This window comes from Falco rusticolus, chromosome 2 (genome assembly GCF_015220075.1).
Source record: "Falco rusticolus isolate bFalRus1 chromosome 2, bFalRus1.pri, whole genome shotgun sequence".
NCBI classification, from domain to species: domain Eukaryota; kingdom Metazoa; phylum Chordata; class Aves; order Falconiformes; family Falconidae; genus Falco; species Falco rusticolus.
The window spans coordinates 94,644,877-94,662,327 of record NC_051188.1 but is presented as its reverse complement, the minus strand read 5'-3'; positions in this window follow the sequence as shown (position 1 = coordinate 94,662,327).

The window sequence follows — 17,451 nt, the reverse complement described above, 5'->3', positions numbered from 1 at the left end:
CCTCAGGGTACTCAGCCACCTGAGCTGGAAGACAGGGATGAAAAGGAGCAGAATGAAGCTCCCACAAACCAGGAGGAAACGCTTAACGACCTGCTGCTCCACTTAGGCACAAGTCTATGGGGCCGGATGGAATCCACCCAAGGGTACCGAGCGAGCTGGAAAACGAGCTTGCCAAGCCACTCTCCAACATTTACGACAATCCTGGGAAACTGGAGAGGTCCCACAAGACTGAAGGTCAGCCAAAGTGATGCCCATCTACAAGAAGGGCTGGAAGGAGGATCTGGGGAACTACAGGGCTGTCAGCCTAACCTCAGTGCCAGGGAAAGTTACAGAGCAGATAATCTTGAATGCCATCACACAGCATGAACAATGGGGGGATCAGGCCCAGCCAGCAGGGGTTTATGAAAGGCAGGTCCTGCCTGGCAAACCTGATCTCCTTCTATGACAAAATCACCGGCCCAGTGGTTGAGGGAAAGGCTGTGGATGTTGTCTACCTGGACCTTAGTAAAGCCTTTGATACCATTTCCCATGGCATTCTCCTGGAGAAACTGGCTGCTCATGGCTTGGATGGGTGTACTCTACGCTAGGTTAAAAGCTGGCTGGATGGCTGAGTCCTACGAGTGGTAGTAAATGAAATTCAATCCAGCTGGCAGCTGGTTACAACTGGTGTTCCCCAGGGCTCAGCACTGGGGCCAGTCCTGTTTAATATCTTTATCAACAATCTGGATGACGAGATTGAGTGCACCCTCAGTAAATTTACAGCTGACACAAAGTTGGGCGGGACTGTTGATCTGCTTGAGGGTAGGAAGGCTCTGCAGAGGGATCTGGACAGACTGGACTGATAGGCCGAGGCCAGTTGTATGAGGTTCAACAAGGCTCAGTGCTGGGTCCTGCACTTGGGTCACAACAACCCCACACAATGCTACGGGTTTGGGGAAGAGCAGCTGGAAAGCTGCCTGGTGGAAAAAGAACTGGAGGTGTTGGTTGACAGTCAGCTGGACATGAGCCAGCAGTGTGCCCAGGTGGCCAAGAAGTCCAGCAGCATCCTGGCTTGTACCAGAGAGAGTGTGGCCAGCGGGACTAGGGAACTGATTGTCTCCCTTTACCTGGCACTGGTGAGGCTGCACCTCGAATGCTGTGTTCAGAGTTGGGCCCCTCACTGCAAGAGGGACACTGAGGTGCTGGAGCGTGTCCAGAGAAGAGCAACAAACCTGGTGAAGGGTCTGGAGCACAAGTCTTACAAGGAGCAGCTGAGGGAACTGGGGATGTTTAGTCTGGAGAAGAGAAGACTCTTCTTCTCTTAAGGGGATCTGACTGCTGTCTACAACTAAATGAAAGGAGATTGTTGGTCTCTTCTCCCAGATAGCTAGCAACAGGACAAGAGGAAACAGCCTTGAGTTGCACCAGGGGAGGTTTAGATTGAATGTCAGGAAGTATTTCTTCACTGAAAGGGTGGTGAAGCATTGGAACAGGCTGCCCAGGGACATGGTGGAATCACCATCCCTGGAGGTGTTTAAAAATCATGTAGATGTGGTGCTTAGAGACATGGTTTAGTGGTGGACTTGGCAGTCTGTGGTTAACAGTTGGACTTGATGATCTCAAAGGTCTTTTCCAACCTAAAAGATTCTATGATTCTGTGATTTTAAGAGTCTCCTTTCCATTCCTTTTTGTTTTCATTCCTTCTCAGTCTCTGCACTGTGGGTAACAATTACTTTAATATTGCTCTTCTCTTGTTAAACATGATGTGAACTGAGTACTACTTGAATCTGAAATGACCTTTGCAGAATAACAAGTCAGTAGGTTTGAAATGGGCCTAAGAGGATCCTCTTGGAGATGATCCAGAGTTTTATCATCTGAATCCTAAATACTGCTTCTTTTACAGTATCACAAACTACCGTGCCAGAACATCATAGAATAGCAATTGGGACATTCTAATTAACTGGGACATTCTAATCTGACTGTGGTATAACTATATACATAAAAATCAAATTTAAATATTTGCATAAGATAAAAAATAGGTAAGACAATAGAGTGCCTGAAACTGCCTTTAGAAGATCACTGAAGAACTCCATGCTCCCAACAGACTAAATTAAGATACTCCTAGCAATAAAATTGGATTGATATTTTAATATTTTAATCTGAGGCTACTTCCAGGTATGAGCCTTAGACCTGCCTGCAAAAAAAAAACCAAAAAGCAATATATATGTTGTTCCTACATACTCCAGAGGCTTTTGAAGGCCTTATGAATGTTCTTTTACTAATACTAGAACGTTTTTGTGAAGGGTAAAAATAGAAATAAAAGTTGCATTCTCTTCTTGGTAGGTCCTCTTCCATATCTCACACTTCATGTGTACCCTCTGTATACTTCATCTCTATAGAGGTGGGACAAGTGGCCACATTTTCCTCAGTGCCCTTTTGCTGAGTGGTCTGGTGGCTGGAGGCAGAATTAGCAGGTTGTGCAGGAGAAGGAAAGGAAGGGATGTATCACCTTGCCCTGCTTTTAAGGATATTGGAAAAAATAAAACAATACTGTTTGGAACTAAAACTCTTATTCAGTGCCCTAAGGATTATTCTGCCTTTCAAGGAAAACAAAACAAAAAACCCCCACAAAAAACCTTAAGCAAGCAGATTTACAGAGCTGTGCGATGGCAGTGATCTTCTACTCCTCCTTCAGGATCGACAAAAAGCTGGGACCGTTTCCTCCTATAGAAAGGAACAGCACATACCAGCCTCGGCTGAAACACTCAAAGAAAACAGGCATGCTTCTTTCTCATGAGAACACAGTGTACTCTCCATAATGAGATGATCTGTCCATGTCCATTTGTGGAACTGTTGCATTTGATATTTTTTTATCTAGGGGGAGGCGTGATTTAAAGAGCTTAGCTGAACCATGTAAACTTTTTGCATGAAATTCCACAGTTAATCCAGAAGAAAATCACAAAATTCAGGTCATGATAGTTGTGATTTATATAATGTCCATAATGTACAACTTTTGTGCTATAAATAAGGAGAAAACAGTAGCCTTGTCCCATAGACCTTGGAGTCAAGAATTTAGCTCTGAAAATGTGCAAAAAATGAGATATTGCCAAGGCATCACATCAGGTTACAATTTATTTAATGAAAAAAGGTTGTTTATTGCCTTGCGTCTCTGTCTCTCTTACGGAGTGCTACTGAAATGGAATATGCATGCAGCTGTGATCAGACCCAGATCAGAGTATGGAACATCAGACTACTATGTGAAGGGAAAATGATAAAAATGGAGGAAAAGACGCGTATACTGTGAAAGTGAAAAATAGTTGGAAATATGAAGACATACAAAAAATCTTTAGAGCAGCTGTTATAATGCACCCATCTTCCAAGGCAATTAAAGCCTGCCTCTGCTGTTACTCAGTTGTACTTGTGACCATTTCCAACCTTGTATTTTCAGTGGAGTTCTTCATGAAATAACAATGTGTTTTCTCCTCAATTACAAGTAGAGGTTAGGTTCTTCTTTTTACAAAAATGTTTAAGCCAAACAGCAAGAATACTAGGGCTGAAAAGTATAAAGTCACTTTACCTTAAAGAAAACCATGTATAGTTTATTTTTGTTCGTATAATTAAAAAATGGGGCAAAGAATGACAGAATAAAACTAGGTTTTGGAACTGTGTAAGACCTGATGGCAGAAAGTGAAACCTTGTACACAAGGAATTACACTCAGGTCTGGAGAAAGAAAATCGGTCCTTTTATCTGTAGTCTTGCTGTAGATTGCCAGCACTGGGTAAAATTCAGAATTTTTATACCTACAGAAACCAGACCAGCCTTAGCAGCAGGTTTGTTTTGCCCTTACTTATGGCCTTTGGTTTACTGGACAGAAGTGTCTGAATGTATTTTAAACGGGGCAAACCTTTAGGAAACAAATAAATATTAAGGAGTTCTCCAATCCCCACTGTAGCCTTGGGAGTACTGTAGTTTAGTTTTAAGGGGTGCTTATTATTTCGGTAGCCCCTGTCACTGATAAAGTACTTGGGTGCAGAACATTAACTCTGTAACTAGAAAATCTAAATTAATGGACCAATTCTAAGTCCTCAGCACAGAGACCCTTCCATGCTGTAAAGGTGATTTGAACTATTGGAAATGGGTAAAAGATTCCTAATGAAGTGTAAAACAGTAGCAAAAAGGTTTCTCCCTTAAGCAAAGAAACTCCTCTGGATGCTTATAGACCAAGAATAATTTCAAGCGGTGACAAGACCTCTAATTTTCAGGCTGCTGGAAAAGGTGATTTTACCTCTTCTACGTGTTAGGCTTGTTATGGCTTCATTTTTGTTGCCATTATGTTTTGACAGGTAGGGAGGAGTCAGAACATAGGAATACCAAGGTTTTGCCACCTTGAAGGAATTATTTTTATGTTATGATTTGATTTGGAATCTACTTAGAATCTGGAAAAAATACGAGTTTCTACTGCAGGCACGTTAATAGTTTTCAGAGGAAACAGTTTCTGAGAAAGGAAAGGGATGGTTTCTTTCAGGTATTTAGCACATCCATCTCTTGATTGCCTTCAAAAGCAATCAGCACTTTTTCATAATCATAGAATCATGTATGTTTTAAGGGACTTTTGGGGGTCATCTACTCCAGTCTCCTTTCTGAAGTAGATCAAATTACACTGAGTTGCTCAGGGTCTTTTTGAGTTTTGAGTATCTCCAAGGACAAAGGTTTCACAGCCTCTCCGGGCAACCTGTTTCAGTGTTGGACCACCCCAAGGTGAAATAAGTTTTTCTGTCTCTAATCAGATTTCCCCGCATTCCAGCTTGTATCCATTGCTTCTCCTCCTATCATTGTGCACCTTTGAAAAGACTCTGGCTCCACCATCTCTGTCATCTCCCAGCAGGTGGCTGGAGACAGCAGGCATATCTCTCTGTCGTCTTTGAGCTGGACCAGCGCAGTTCTCTCACTCTCTCCCTTTCCATCATGTGTGCTGGCCGCCTAACCACCCTGGTGGCTCTCCGCTGGATGCACTCCAGCGTGTCAGTGTCTTTCCTGTACCAGGGAGTTCAAAGCTCTGCACATCACCCCAGAAGGGGTCTCCAAAGTGCTGAGGAGAGGAGGAGGGAGACTCTTGCCTTGGCTTGCTGGCCACACTCCTGATAATGCAGCCCAGGATGGCACCCGCTGCCTTTGCCACAGGTGGATTCATGGCTCATATGCAACTTGTCGTTCACCAGGAACTCCAGGTCCTCTTCTTTAAAGCTGTGTTGTAGCTGTTCAGTCCCCAGCATGTACTGGTGCCTGGGCTTCTTGGTGTCCAGGTGCAGGCCATTTACCTTTGCTGATGTTTTGAGGTTCCTGGTGGTACATTTCTATGCCTGTTGGGGCGCCTGAATAGCAGGCCTGCCCTCCAGCATATCAACCACTCTCCTCAATTTGGTATTGTTCATGAACTACCTGAGTGCGTACCTCTGTCCCATTGTTCAGGTTGTTAAGAAAGAAATAAAACAGTTTTAGTAGTTCTAGTTGTTCTAGATCTGTATTAGATCAATATTGCAGTATTGATCCCTCAAGTAAGCAGCAGGTAATCAGCTGCCAGCTGAACTTTGCACAGTTGACCACAAACCACTGAGCCTAATGAGCAAAGCAATATTCCAATCACCTTAACACACACCCCAGAAGTACACATCTCACTATTTTAGCTATAAGGATACTATGGAAGACTGTGTCAAAAGCATTTTACTTTCTAGGAATGTTTACATTTGGCCATTTGAATTTGCTTCTCTATCTCTCCACTCTCTTCTCTGTTCTGTGCAGAGCAATCCCTTTCAACCATTGGAAATGAGCTGATCATCAGAGTCCTGACATGGAAAAGAAAGACCTAATTTTTTCCCTTGGTTTCCATGACAGTCAGCAGATATAAGCACTTCCTTTCCTGGTAAGCAAATGTGCTTGTATTTCTTTTTTCTTCCTTTCTTTCTTTCTTTCTTTTTTCTTTCTTTTCTTTCTTTCTTTCTTTAGCTCTTTATTTTTTTCCTTTCTTCCTTCCTCCTTCCTTTTTCTTTTTCTCTCTTTCTTTCTTTCATTCTTTGTCTTTCTTTATTTCTTGTTTCTTTCTTTCCTCCTTTCTTTCTTCCTTTCTTCCTTTCTTTCTTTCTTCCTTTCTTCCTTTTCCTTTCTTTCTTTCCTTCTTTCTTTTCCTTCATTCCTTACTTCCTTACTTCCTTTCCTTCCTTCCTTCCTTTTCCTTTCTTTCTTTCTTCTTTCTTTCTCTTTTTTCCCTTTCCTTTTTCTTTTTCTTTCTTTCTTTCTCTCTATCTTCCTTCCTTCCTACCTTCCTTTTTTCTTTCTTTCTTCCCTACTTTCTTTCTTTCTCTTTCTTGTTTTCTGTTTTCTCTTTCTTTTTGTTTCCTTTTTTCCTTCCTTTTCTTTTTCTTTCTTTCTTTCTTGTTTTCTTTTTTCTTCCTTCCTTTCCTTTCTATTTTTTCTGTTTTTTCTTTCTTTCCTTTCTTCCTTCCTTCTTTCCTTTCTTCCTTCCTTTCTTCCTTCCTTCCTTCCTTTTCTTTCTTTTTTTCTTTCTTTCTTTCTCTTCCTTCCTTTTTCTCTTTTTCTTTTTCTTCCTTTTTTTCTTACTTCCATTCTTCCTTTCTTTCTTTGTTCCATTCTTCCTTTCTTCCTTCCTTCCTTTTTTCTTTCTTTCCTTCTTTCTTTCTGTTTCTCTTTCTTTCCTTTCTTTCCTATCTTTTTTCTTCCTTTCTTCCTTCCTTCCTTTTTTCTTTCTTTCCTTCTTTCTTTCTGTTTCTCTTTCTTTCCTTTCTTTCCTATCTTTTTTTTTCTTTCTTCCTTCCTTCCTTTTCTTTTTCTTTTGTTCTTTCTTGTTTTCTTTTTCTTTTTCTTTCTTCCTTCCTTCCTTTTCTTTTTCTTTTGTTCTTTCTTGTTTTCTTTTTCTTTCTTCCTTCCTTTCTTTTCTTTTTCTTTTTTGTTTTTTTTCTTTTCCTTTCTTTATTTTTCTTCCATTCTTCCTTTTCTTCGTTTGTTCCTTCCTTCCTTTCTCTTTTTCACTTTCCTTCTTTTCTTTCTTTCCTTTCTTTTCTTTCTCTCTCTTTCTTCCTTCCTTCCTTTTTTCTTTCTTCCTTTCTTCCTTCCATTCTTTTCTTTGTTCGTTTGTTCCTTCCTTTCTTTCTTTCTTTCCTTCTTTCTTTTTTCCTTCCTTCCTTTCTTTCCTTTTTCTTTCTTTCTTTCTCCCTCTTCCTTCCTTCCTTTTTTCTTTTTCTTTCTTGCTTTCTTCCTTCCTTCCTTTCTTTTCTCTTTTTTGTTTTTCTTTCTTCCTTTTTCTTTCTTTCTTCCTTCCTTTCTTTCCTTCTTTCTTTCTTTCTTTTCCTTTCTTCCTTTCTTCCTTTCTTCCTTTCTTTCCTCCTTTCTTTCTTTCCTCCTTTCTTTCTTTCCTCCTTTCTTTCTTTCCTCCTTTCTTTCTTTCTTCCCTTCTTTCCTTTCTTCCCTTCTTTCCCTTCTTTCCCTTCTTTCCCTTCTTTCCCTTCTTTCCCTTCTTTCCCTTCTTTCCCTTCTTTCCCTTCTTTCCCTTCTTTCCCTTCTTTCCCTTCTTTCCCTTCTTTCCTTTCTTTCCCTTCTTTCCTTTCTTTCCCTTCTTGTTTTTTGAACCCTTGCTATAGCCCTTAACCCTTCCGACTTTATCCCTGTGTGTTAATCCTTTATATGATTCCTTCATACTTATGAAAGGATGCCTTTGTGCCTTGCATGATTTCTCTTTAATTCTCATCTTATAAAACTCTTGGTACAGCCACAGTGATTTCTTATCTTTGCTTTCTGTCTTGCATCAGAGAGGTTTTCTGTTCTCCATTTATAGACCTTTTCAGTTACTGCTACCTTCCTGGCAGTGTTCTGTCATCTAAATTAAATTTCCAGAGGACTCCATCTGCCAGATCCTTGAGTGGGTTACAGTGTGGCTTTTTTTTCTTCTAATCTTTTAACTCATTCCTCTTCTTACAATAATAAACTCTTCTCATTCACTTTCACTAAGCTTGCTTCCCACCTTTAAGTTTTCAGTCATTTTCTGGTGAAAATCAAATTGAATATAGCCACTTCATGAGTATCTTCTAGTTTGCGAGGTGGGGGTGGGGTGGTGGTGGTGGGGAGGACAGGGCAAGGGAGAAAACATTGTCATAAGAACTTTCTGGAATAACTGGGCTGTGCTAGGAGATTCAGCATGCCTGAGATTACTGCTGACCTTTAGAACATGATCCTTTATGCTAACAAACTGTTAAACTGTGTCCTGCTGTGAGCTTGGCCCTTCCAGCTAGTGCTTTCCCCAAATACTTCTCGGGGGCAGTTTGGCAGATCATTTTGGGGGTCATTACCAATAGGGAGTTTGCACACAGACGCTGTTTTGGAATCTAAGAGATTTACTTAATTACATGCTACTTTGCCTTGGTGCAAAGGAAAATTCTAGAATGGGTTTCATTTGCTGGTCTGTAAGACTAGTGTACCCTGTACATTTGTTTTTCCAATAGATTTAGTGACACCAGGTATCATTTGGTGCTGTCCATTTAGACTTCTGATGACAGTTTGAAAAATCCCTCCTCCTCCTGATTAATACCTCACAGATTTTTGTGGTTAAACAAGCCTGTGTCTGATCTCTTCTTGAGCTTCACAGACAATATACACATTCTTGACATGATCCTTAATAGTATTTCCACTGTCTTGCATTTTTGCTCTGTAGTCAACAGGACACATCTATACCATCTATACCTGTACATATCTTTGACTTGACATGTCTTTCTGTAGAACTCTCTTCACAGATTTACCACGTCTGAAACACTGTTACATTTAAAAGTACAATTTTCAGTAACTTTTCTTTTCCCAGTAAAAAATCAACAAGATCAGTATTTAAAACTGCATAGAAAGCACCATCTCAAATACTTAACCATTAAACATTGATCAAGCACTGTTCAACTAAGCTCTGAGGTGCTGTGGACTCTCCATCTCCCTTTGAGATACCAGTATTATAATCATCAGAAGATCTTTAGTTACTTCTAGTGTTGTGTCTTGGAACCTGTTTTGAACATTGGTTAACTAAGGCTTCTTAGCTAAGGGTAGAAAGAAACAAATTTCATTAAGCCTGGTCAAATCATGGCCTCCATTACCATTAGGAAGATATAAAGGCAGAAGTCAGGGCTGCAATCATGTCCATGGATATAATGATAGAATTAATGGAGATCTGTGGAGGTTCCAATATAGCTACTCAAGAGAAATTTAGGAACAAGACAGATAAAGGGGCAGAGCGTGGATATTGTTTTCTCTTATTTCTTGGAGAACCCAGGAGATCCCTGTTACTGTGAATTTCATCTTGGCAAGAAATGGCTTCAGGTTTTTGTACATTTCTTTTTAACCATACGTACCTTATTTTCCTTTTTCTTTGAGATGGTTCCATAAAGATGAACAGGAAACAGGAAACAAGTTTACAGGACTTGCAGAGGGAAAAATTAGAAGATTTAAATATTTGTAAAGTATTTAAAGATTTTAAAGAAGATTTGAAAATACAGAATCCTCCTTTGATATAAATACTACATGAACCTTGGAGAATGATTTGATGAAAATGGACTTTGAACACAAGGCAAGTATATTTATATACACAGCTTTAACCTTCATCCAAATCATAAAGTTCCTCAACTGATGCATTATTATGTTTTTTATTTATGAGTAATTTTATTCATTAATAAGCTTCATAGAATATTAGAGCAGAACTTCATGCATAATTTGAAGTCAGGATACAGGACATGATCAGAAACCAAACCCACGTAATACTTTTAGGACCTGATATTATTATACCATTATATTGAAACAAAACTACTGAGAAATTTATAATGTTTTAAAATAATTTCAGAAACAAATATGCACTGACATATTGCACTTTTCAATATTCATTCCTCTCTGTTTAGCCTCATAATAGAAGTGAACATTAATGTGTAGATGATTTGAAGCAGTTTTGTATACATATACTTTTTTCCCCTCATTTATAACTCTTTTTTCCTAGTAAAGGCTCCAGATTTTTTAGCATGTTAAAGTATCTAAAGTCTTTGCAAGACCTCATTGATGTAGATACGGTTTTTGGACCTGTATGACCAATGCTTTCAGCTTTTGCAGCTATAATTCATATGTATGGCAGACTTGCACATATACATATGAAAGTTTCTAGTTCCTTCTAATCTTGGAGGAAACTTTTAGAGTGTGAAGCAACTGTACTCAGTTGTACAGTTGCCAAGCTCTGTGGGAATAGCTGCTGTATTTTTAAGTCTATTTTAATAAATTCTTTTTATCAGGGTTTTTTTTTTAAACAATCCGTGTCCCATAGCAATTGTGATATAGCATTCAACACCTAAGTAGGTCTACTTTAAAATAGAAATGTTCTCTACATATATGTCATCCTTACAGATTAATGACCCTTTCACTAAGGAGGTTAGCAGTCCAACTAGCAGTCTCAGCAAGCCCATGGCAGCTCCTAGTTCACATAACTCGGGAATGCAAGCACCATAGCAGTCAGCGCTTCTGTATCAATCTCACTCTCCTTTCCACCTCATGATAAGTCTGCACCCAATCACGGGGAAAGAAAGAGTTTGTTTTTCATAAGAATGAAGCTAATAAACACAAGCCACTGTGATTTCTCCCTGGAGTAATAACAAAGTAAGTGTGTCCAATCCTGAACATAACTAATGAAGCTATCATTGAAATCAGCTTGGAATAATCAAAAAGGACTAAACACTAGCGATACAGCTTTCACTTTGTTTGGTTTGTATATGAAGACAGGCAACATGAAGAAACATTTCAAAGACAGAGTGACTTTTACAGTGGATTAGGAGTACCAAGTCTTTCTAGGTTTCATGTAATTTTTAATCCTTGGTACTTGTTACGCCAGTGTTAGTGAAACCTGATTTGCATGCCTGTCTTTATCTAGTGAAGAAAATATTTCTCACATCAGTTTTGAGTAAAACAGTCAACTTGTACAGCTGTCTCAACTAATAACACTATGGTGGAGTTGATTCATCATTCTTCAAGATATATATGGAGAAGTATTTTTTCGCTCTGCTAAATCCTTAGTTAGAATTGCAGTAATAACTGTAAATACTTGGAAAGAATACATAGGTAGGTTAAAGGTATTTTCTGTGGGGTTTTTCCCCAAATATTACAAAAAGCTTTAAAGAATCTTCAGTAGAAGACTTTTCTGAATATCAAAGGAAATAATTTAATTTTAATTTGGTGTGTGTTATTTTTGTGTGTGTGATTATAGCAACATTGTAGGGATACTTAATAATTTCAGATTCAGCAAAAATATTTTTCTCATTTTTATTTCTGCTCTACTTTGTTAATCTTTTTATATTATTGTCTGGTGTTACATCAAGATTCTGTGCACATTTCTTAAATAACTAGCAGTATTCATAGCAATTATACTGTGGGAACAGGAAAGAGAAGGGAAGTTTTGACTCACTAATAGATGGGTTCTTCTTTGGTCCTGGTTTGTTTTTAGAGTGTACTTCAGATCTCTTCTTTCAGTGTGCTTGATTTTTTTTATCAAGAGGTAGCTGATAATCACTGGTCCACTTGCAGATCTTGTCCTGACATGGAATATTCACTCAGATGTGGAAGCAAGGAAGTCCTCTTGGGTCTCATTGCATAACCACAGCCAGAGAAACTACAAGACAGCTCCTAAAAACTTCCTGTAGCAAGTTTAATCGAAAGCTGATGGAAAGCCTATGTAAACTGAATGGGTGATCTTGCCTTTGAAATAGAAGTAGTTCAATAATGTTAGTAGAATGAGCATGGCAGACATCACAGCAATCTACCCTGTGACTTTCAAAACAGACCAGGGGCTGTCTGCTTTCAGGGACACTTTTCTTCAGTTCGATGTGGCACTCTGGATTTCTGTGCTGTCAGAACACAAGAACATAACAACATGAGAAAGGCTATACTGGGTCAGACCAAATCTGACAGAGATATCTGATGTTCTGCCTCTGACTAGAGCCAAAAGCAAATGCCTGTGGTTGTGAAGTATGACATGAAAGAGTGCAGTCTCAGATCACGATCTCTTTCCTTCTCTTGCTTGCTTCCTTATCTTTTGCCACTCAAAAATGTCCATGCAGAATGGTTTTCTTTTGGAAAATGTGATTTGACAGAATTGAGACACAGCATGGTGATATGTTGATTTAGTAGAAGATTAGAGCAGAGAATAAACAGACAGGCTTGCAGGCTAAGCTGGAGTCCTATGGCTGCCCAGACTTAGAACTAAGATGCATAAAAAACAAGCTAAAACTTTCTAAATTAGCCTGAAGCAGAATACACAAGCTTTAGTCTTGCAAAAGAAACTGAAATCTTTGATCTTTTATCTTGAACTAGGCTATTTTTAAAGGGGTAGAAAATGGTTTTCTGGACAGTCTTGGTCTTTTGCCTCTGATAGCTGAATGGATGACAATCTGCTTCCACTTTAGCTTAGCACTGATACGCTTCATTCTCCAATAGTGCAGTCCCTACAGCTTGTGTTCTGCAAAGCAACAGCAATCTTGACTACATACAGACTTACAAAGAAGTATTTAATTCTAAGATTAGTCTGCTGTTTTACCTTTATTTACTCATGCAAGTGGTAACACAGAAGATGCTGAAGACTGGCAGTTGCCTAACTGGGGAAATCAGAGGTAAAAACCCTGGTATTAGAGGTGAAATGCAGTTTTCAAGGATGAAGATTATGAGCCAATGTTCCTTTGGAGTTCAAGTGGGCAAAATCATGGCAGAAAGGAAAAAACAGTGAAAAGGAATTAAAGAAAGCGGTATTACAGAAACTGGAAGTTCTGTAAACACTTGAAAAGAGAGGAATTAAAACAGCATGTGATTGTTTTCCTAGAAAAAGTTGAGAAAAGATCTAGTAGTAGAGACTTTGTGCAAAAATTAAAATGTTTCATGATTCACTGGGAAACACCAATTGAAGAATCCTAGTCCAAACTGTTAGGACAAAACAAGGGGAATCAGATCACTTCTTATCAAGTAAATTACTTCCTTCAACTTGGAACTTCCTAAGAGGGATAAGCTGCAACAAAAACTTCAGGATCTGAGACCTCATCTTGAGAAGGAATCAAATATGTAGCAAAGCTGGCTGGACAAGATTTTAATACGTGACAGTTCCTGAGGGTTTAGAACTCTTTCTTCTGCATGAAGAACCCACTGCTGTTCCCCATGAGAAGCCACTTCAAGAGCCAGTCAAGGTCAATTTATCATTTACTACAGAATAAATAAAATGCAAATGAAAAAAGATGTTTTAACTTAGCTGATATTCAAAACACTTCCATAATGGACATAAATGCTAGTACTGAAGTTGAAGAGAAGCACTGATGTATGAACAAAATGTCATGTCTGTATGATGACTTACTATGGAAAAAGTGATGAAGCATTATATTATTGTGAAACCTGTAAGAAACTCCTGGCAGTGACAAAATCTAGATTTACAGAAAATAAGATTTATAAAGGATCTTAAGAAATCACCTAGTCTGGCCCTTTCCTCCGTAGGAAAGGAAAAAACTATACTACCTACAAAAAGACTTTCAGTAGACCATTTTTGCTACTGTTATGTCACAGAAAATTCATGCTCAGGGCAAACCACATATGCCAGATACAGCTTTTTAAATATAAGATACTGAAAGGTGCTTTGCAAGCTGTCTGGCAGAACTGCAGCATTATGAGATGACATATGTATATGTATAAGTCTGGTAACCTGTCATAACTACAAGAATAAAGAAACAATTGCTTACTGCAGTTGAAACATAGTCATCAAAGCTCAGACTGGAAAAATAGCGATGAGTTTTCCAGGTTGCTCAGCACCAATAGACATTTTCTGCTGCTCAATTAAAGGTAGTTTAGGAGAAAATCTGTTAGAGAAGCAGAGAACATCACTATGGAGATAAGGAGGGGGCTAAGAACAATCTAGGCTATTGATGTAAAACATCCTGATAACAAAGCATACAGTAGACAACTAAATTTATATAACTTGCAGTTTGAAATTTTCTTTTCTCTCCATAAATGGTTCACTGTATAAGGTGCCACTTGTTAGATGATGATTTGAGCTGAGGAAGGTGTGTTAAGATGTGTATTAGGAGAAATTGATGAAAGCTGTTTGACAGCATCTTCCTTCAGAATATATGTAAGAAGCTTCTTTACAGAATAAAGTAGGTGAGGCAGTAGGAGCTGTATCTGCTGACAAAGAAAAGTAAAACTAAGTAATCAAAGAGTTTTCAATAGCAGCCAAATAGTGTATCATAGAGCTGTGGATCTGAAAGAGAAGCAGCAGCTGAAATATTTAGTATTCAGAAAATATCCAGAGGCCACATTAGAAACTAATGCAGAAATTCTAAGCCGTACAGCAAAGCAGGGAAGCAATGGAGATTTTGAAGACAGCTGGGAGGGAGATGACTGGAGCTATGTGGAAGTTTGGAACATCGAGGGCAGTTTGGGAGCAGTGGGTGGCCAAAATCATGAAGAACATACTAAGTAATTGCGTGGTAGGAACAACTGTAGGGATCTTACGACAAAACTTTATGCTTTCTCAGTAGTCTTATTCCTTTAACAACTTTTTATGTTTTTATACTTGCAGGATAGAACAAGCTTTGGGAGAACCAGGTCAGCATTTGAAGACAATAGAATCACAGGTCTCAAAATGCAGAGATAATACGTTTGGACAGATGTGACTGTAATGCTGTCAGCTGCTGCTATTCCATATCAAGGCCTCCAATATTTGCTGTTTATTCTTCGAGCCAAAGCCTTGGGAAAAAAAAAGTTATTAGAGGCAAATAGTAGCTTTCACTTTTTTTAAGGGAGATTCTGAAAAATTCTTGAAATCATGACCCAAATGCACACTAACATTTTTAAAATTTAACATATTAAAAATACACACATCAAAAATACCCTGCACCTGTTTATTTTAAATCTAGATTTTTCACGATCAACTCTTTTGAAACCAGAGCCATGATTTGCTAACACTTGACAATTAAATGCTGTAACTGAGAGCAGAAATTGGTCAATGGAGTCTTTTGCAAATTATAACTGTGAAAGGAAGGAACAAAACAGCTTGATATGCAGACTGTTTCTGGAGACCCAACAGGGATTTTGTCAGTTCTTTTAAAAGGCTGTGGGTTTTTTCCCCCAACAGATATTCCCCCATAAAGATATTTGGTAATTTGGAAGAAAAAAAAATAAAAGACAGTCAGAAGTCATTGTGATACAAAACCACAAAGACCCTGGGTTACTCTGAGTGAATTTTTTAGGGTGTAACATTTTTTAGAATGGGAACTGTAAGGAAGATCATAGAGTGTGCTATGTGGTAAGATCTGCAAAACTGTGCACTGCAATGAAACCAAGATGGGTGAAAATTCTTCAGTTTTATATAAATCAGAGCCTCTTGGTAGTCCAATTTCTCCTGATATTTTAAAGTCTCTTACTACTCCACTGCTCTCCTATCTTTGCTGGAAAGACTTTCTGTTGCAGGAGCAGAATTGTATGTTTTCTCCAGTCCAGCTGACTAGTAATTGTTGCAGTCCTTGTCCTGGCTAAACTGACCAATACTTAACCAACATCTAGTTACCAGGATACAGCATTTTCTTGTTCTTTGCGGATTACTACATCCTACATCAGGCAAGACCATTTCTACCCACAATGTCATGAAAAAAAGAAGAAAGCAATTTCCTGTTGAAGGATTTACTTTTTGCTGTTAGGCAGGTAGTTTCCTTATTGTTCTCATTTAATCAAAAAAGAAAAAGGGGAAATAGTGATTAGTTTTTTTTTTTCTTCTCTAGAATAGTGGAAAGCTTCAAGTGGTGATGACATAAACTTTTGAAATCTGGTCCACTATTTTAGTCTCTCACAACCAAATGAAAGATAATCATACTCTGCATGTCAATCAGCACTACTTTTGTATGTCAGCCTTCACAACTGGTTTTAATGACTGCAGTTTCTATAATGTAGCTACAGGATAAACACTAATTAGCTGTTGAGCATAAAAATTTTAGTGAGCTGAAAAGCATTGTTTGGGTATCCTAAGCCAGCAAATAGAGGAATATATACTAAACTGCATGTGAGGGTAAGATTTTTAACTGGATATCCTGGAGGAAGAGGGGAAAGAGAGTGGGTCAAGACATTGACCAAGCGAGCTACTTCACTGTAGGGTTCAGTGCTGCCAAACATATATAAAAAACCCTCTTGTCAGCCCAGGATGTTTTCTTGTCTGCTGCAGACCATTTCAGAAATTCTAGTGTTGTTTTGAGTCTACAGCAAAGTATGGTTTTCCTTTATTACATTATTTTGAAGTTAAACTACCCTTTTCCATCTAGCATTGCTTTAGTTCTCATAAACCTGAGGTCATACCAGCAAATTTTTTTTTTCACAGATTTGAAACCTGCAGTCTAATGGAAGCTGAGATCTCCTGTCACAGAAGCTAAAATTTTTAGAATAACCAATATTAAAAATCACAACAAAATCAGGACAGCTGGCAAAACTTGTAGTTGCAAGTAACTAAGAACAAAATACAGCCTACAAAATCAGTTGTTGATGGATGAACTGGAAGAAATACAGGCTTGACTTTCAGATGCTATTATGTGCCTAGAATACTAACAGTTAAACCCATTTATTTTTAATTGCATAAGGAGAAAATACAAGGAGGGCAAAGGGGTGAGTGGGCCATAAGTCATCATATGTTTGACATAGTGGCAATGCACCAAACACCGGAATAGATTCTGAAATTATGTGTGGTAAGTCACAATACTTATTGTTCCCGTTCTTGTCCCTGTAAGCTGTGTCCCCTGTTTATATTGCCTGTGCAGCGATGCAATACTTAGGGCAGCGAGAAGTGTCCCTGATTTGTGGAAGTATCCAGCTGGATGGTTGGTTTCTACCACGCAGAATGGGTATGGCAACAACCCAAACTATTAACCCCTAACTCCCCCACCCAAAACATTTATGACTCAGGTGTTGATTTAAATATTCACTTTCAGACATACATTCGCTCTTCTTTTAGGATTTTTTTTTTTTTTTTATGGAGAAAGTTCCTGACTGGGAAAAAATCTAATTTCTGCACAGAAATTAGTTTTCATTGAAAATCCAGTATTCAGTTGAAAAATTACTTTGACAGGAATTTTTGACCAGCCCTAAAACTGTCTGTAGAGGTGAACTCTGCAGCAGTGGGGTGTACCTGGTCATGAATTACCCCACTGATAGAGCATTCTTAAATGTATGTTCAAGACTGTGCTCCTCGAAGCAACGGTTTGCTTAAGGCGGGTTAACGGAGGTGGTTCTAAAGTCACTTATCCAATGCAGTTTATTTTTGTACACACAAGCTAAAATAACTCTAGCTGAAAGTTAAGACCATTTTGTCTTTGTTCAATTTTCTGCCAGTAGTTTGCGCATGAGCCTGCTTCTAAGCAACAGTCGAGAAAAACATGATG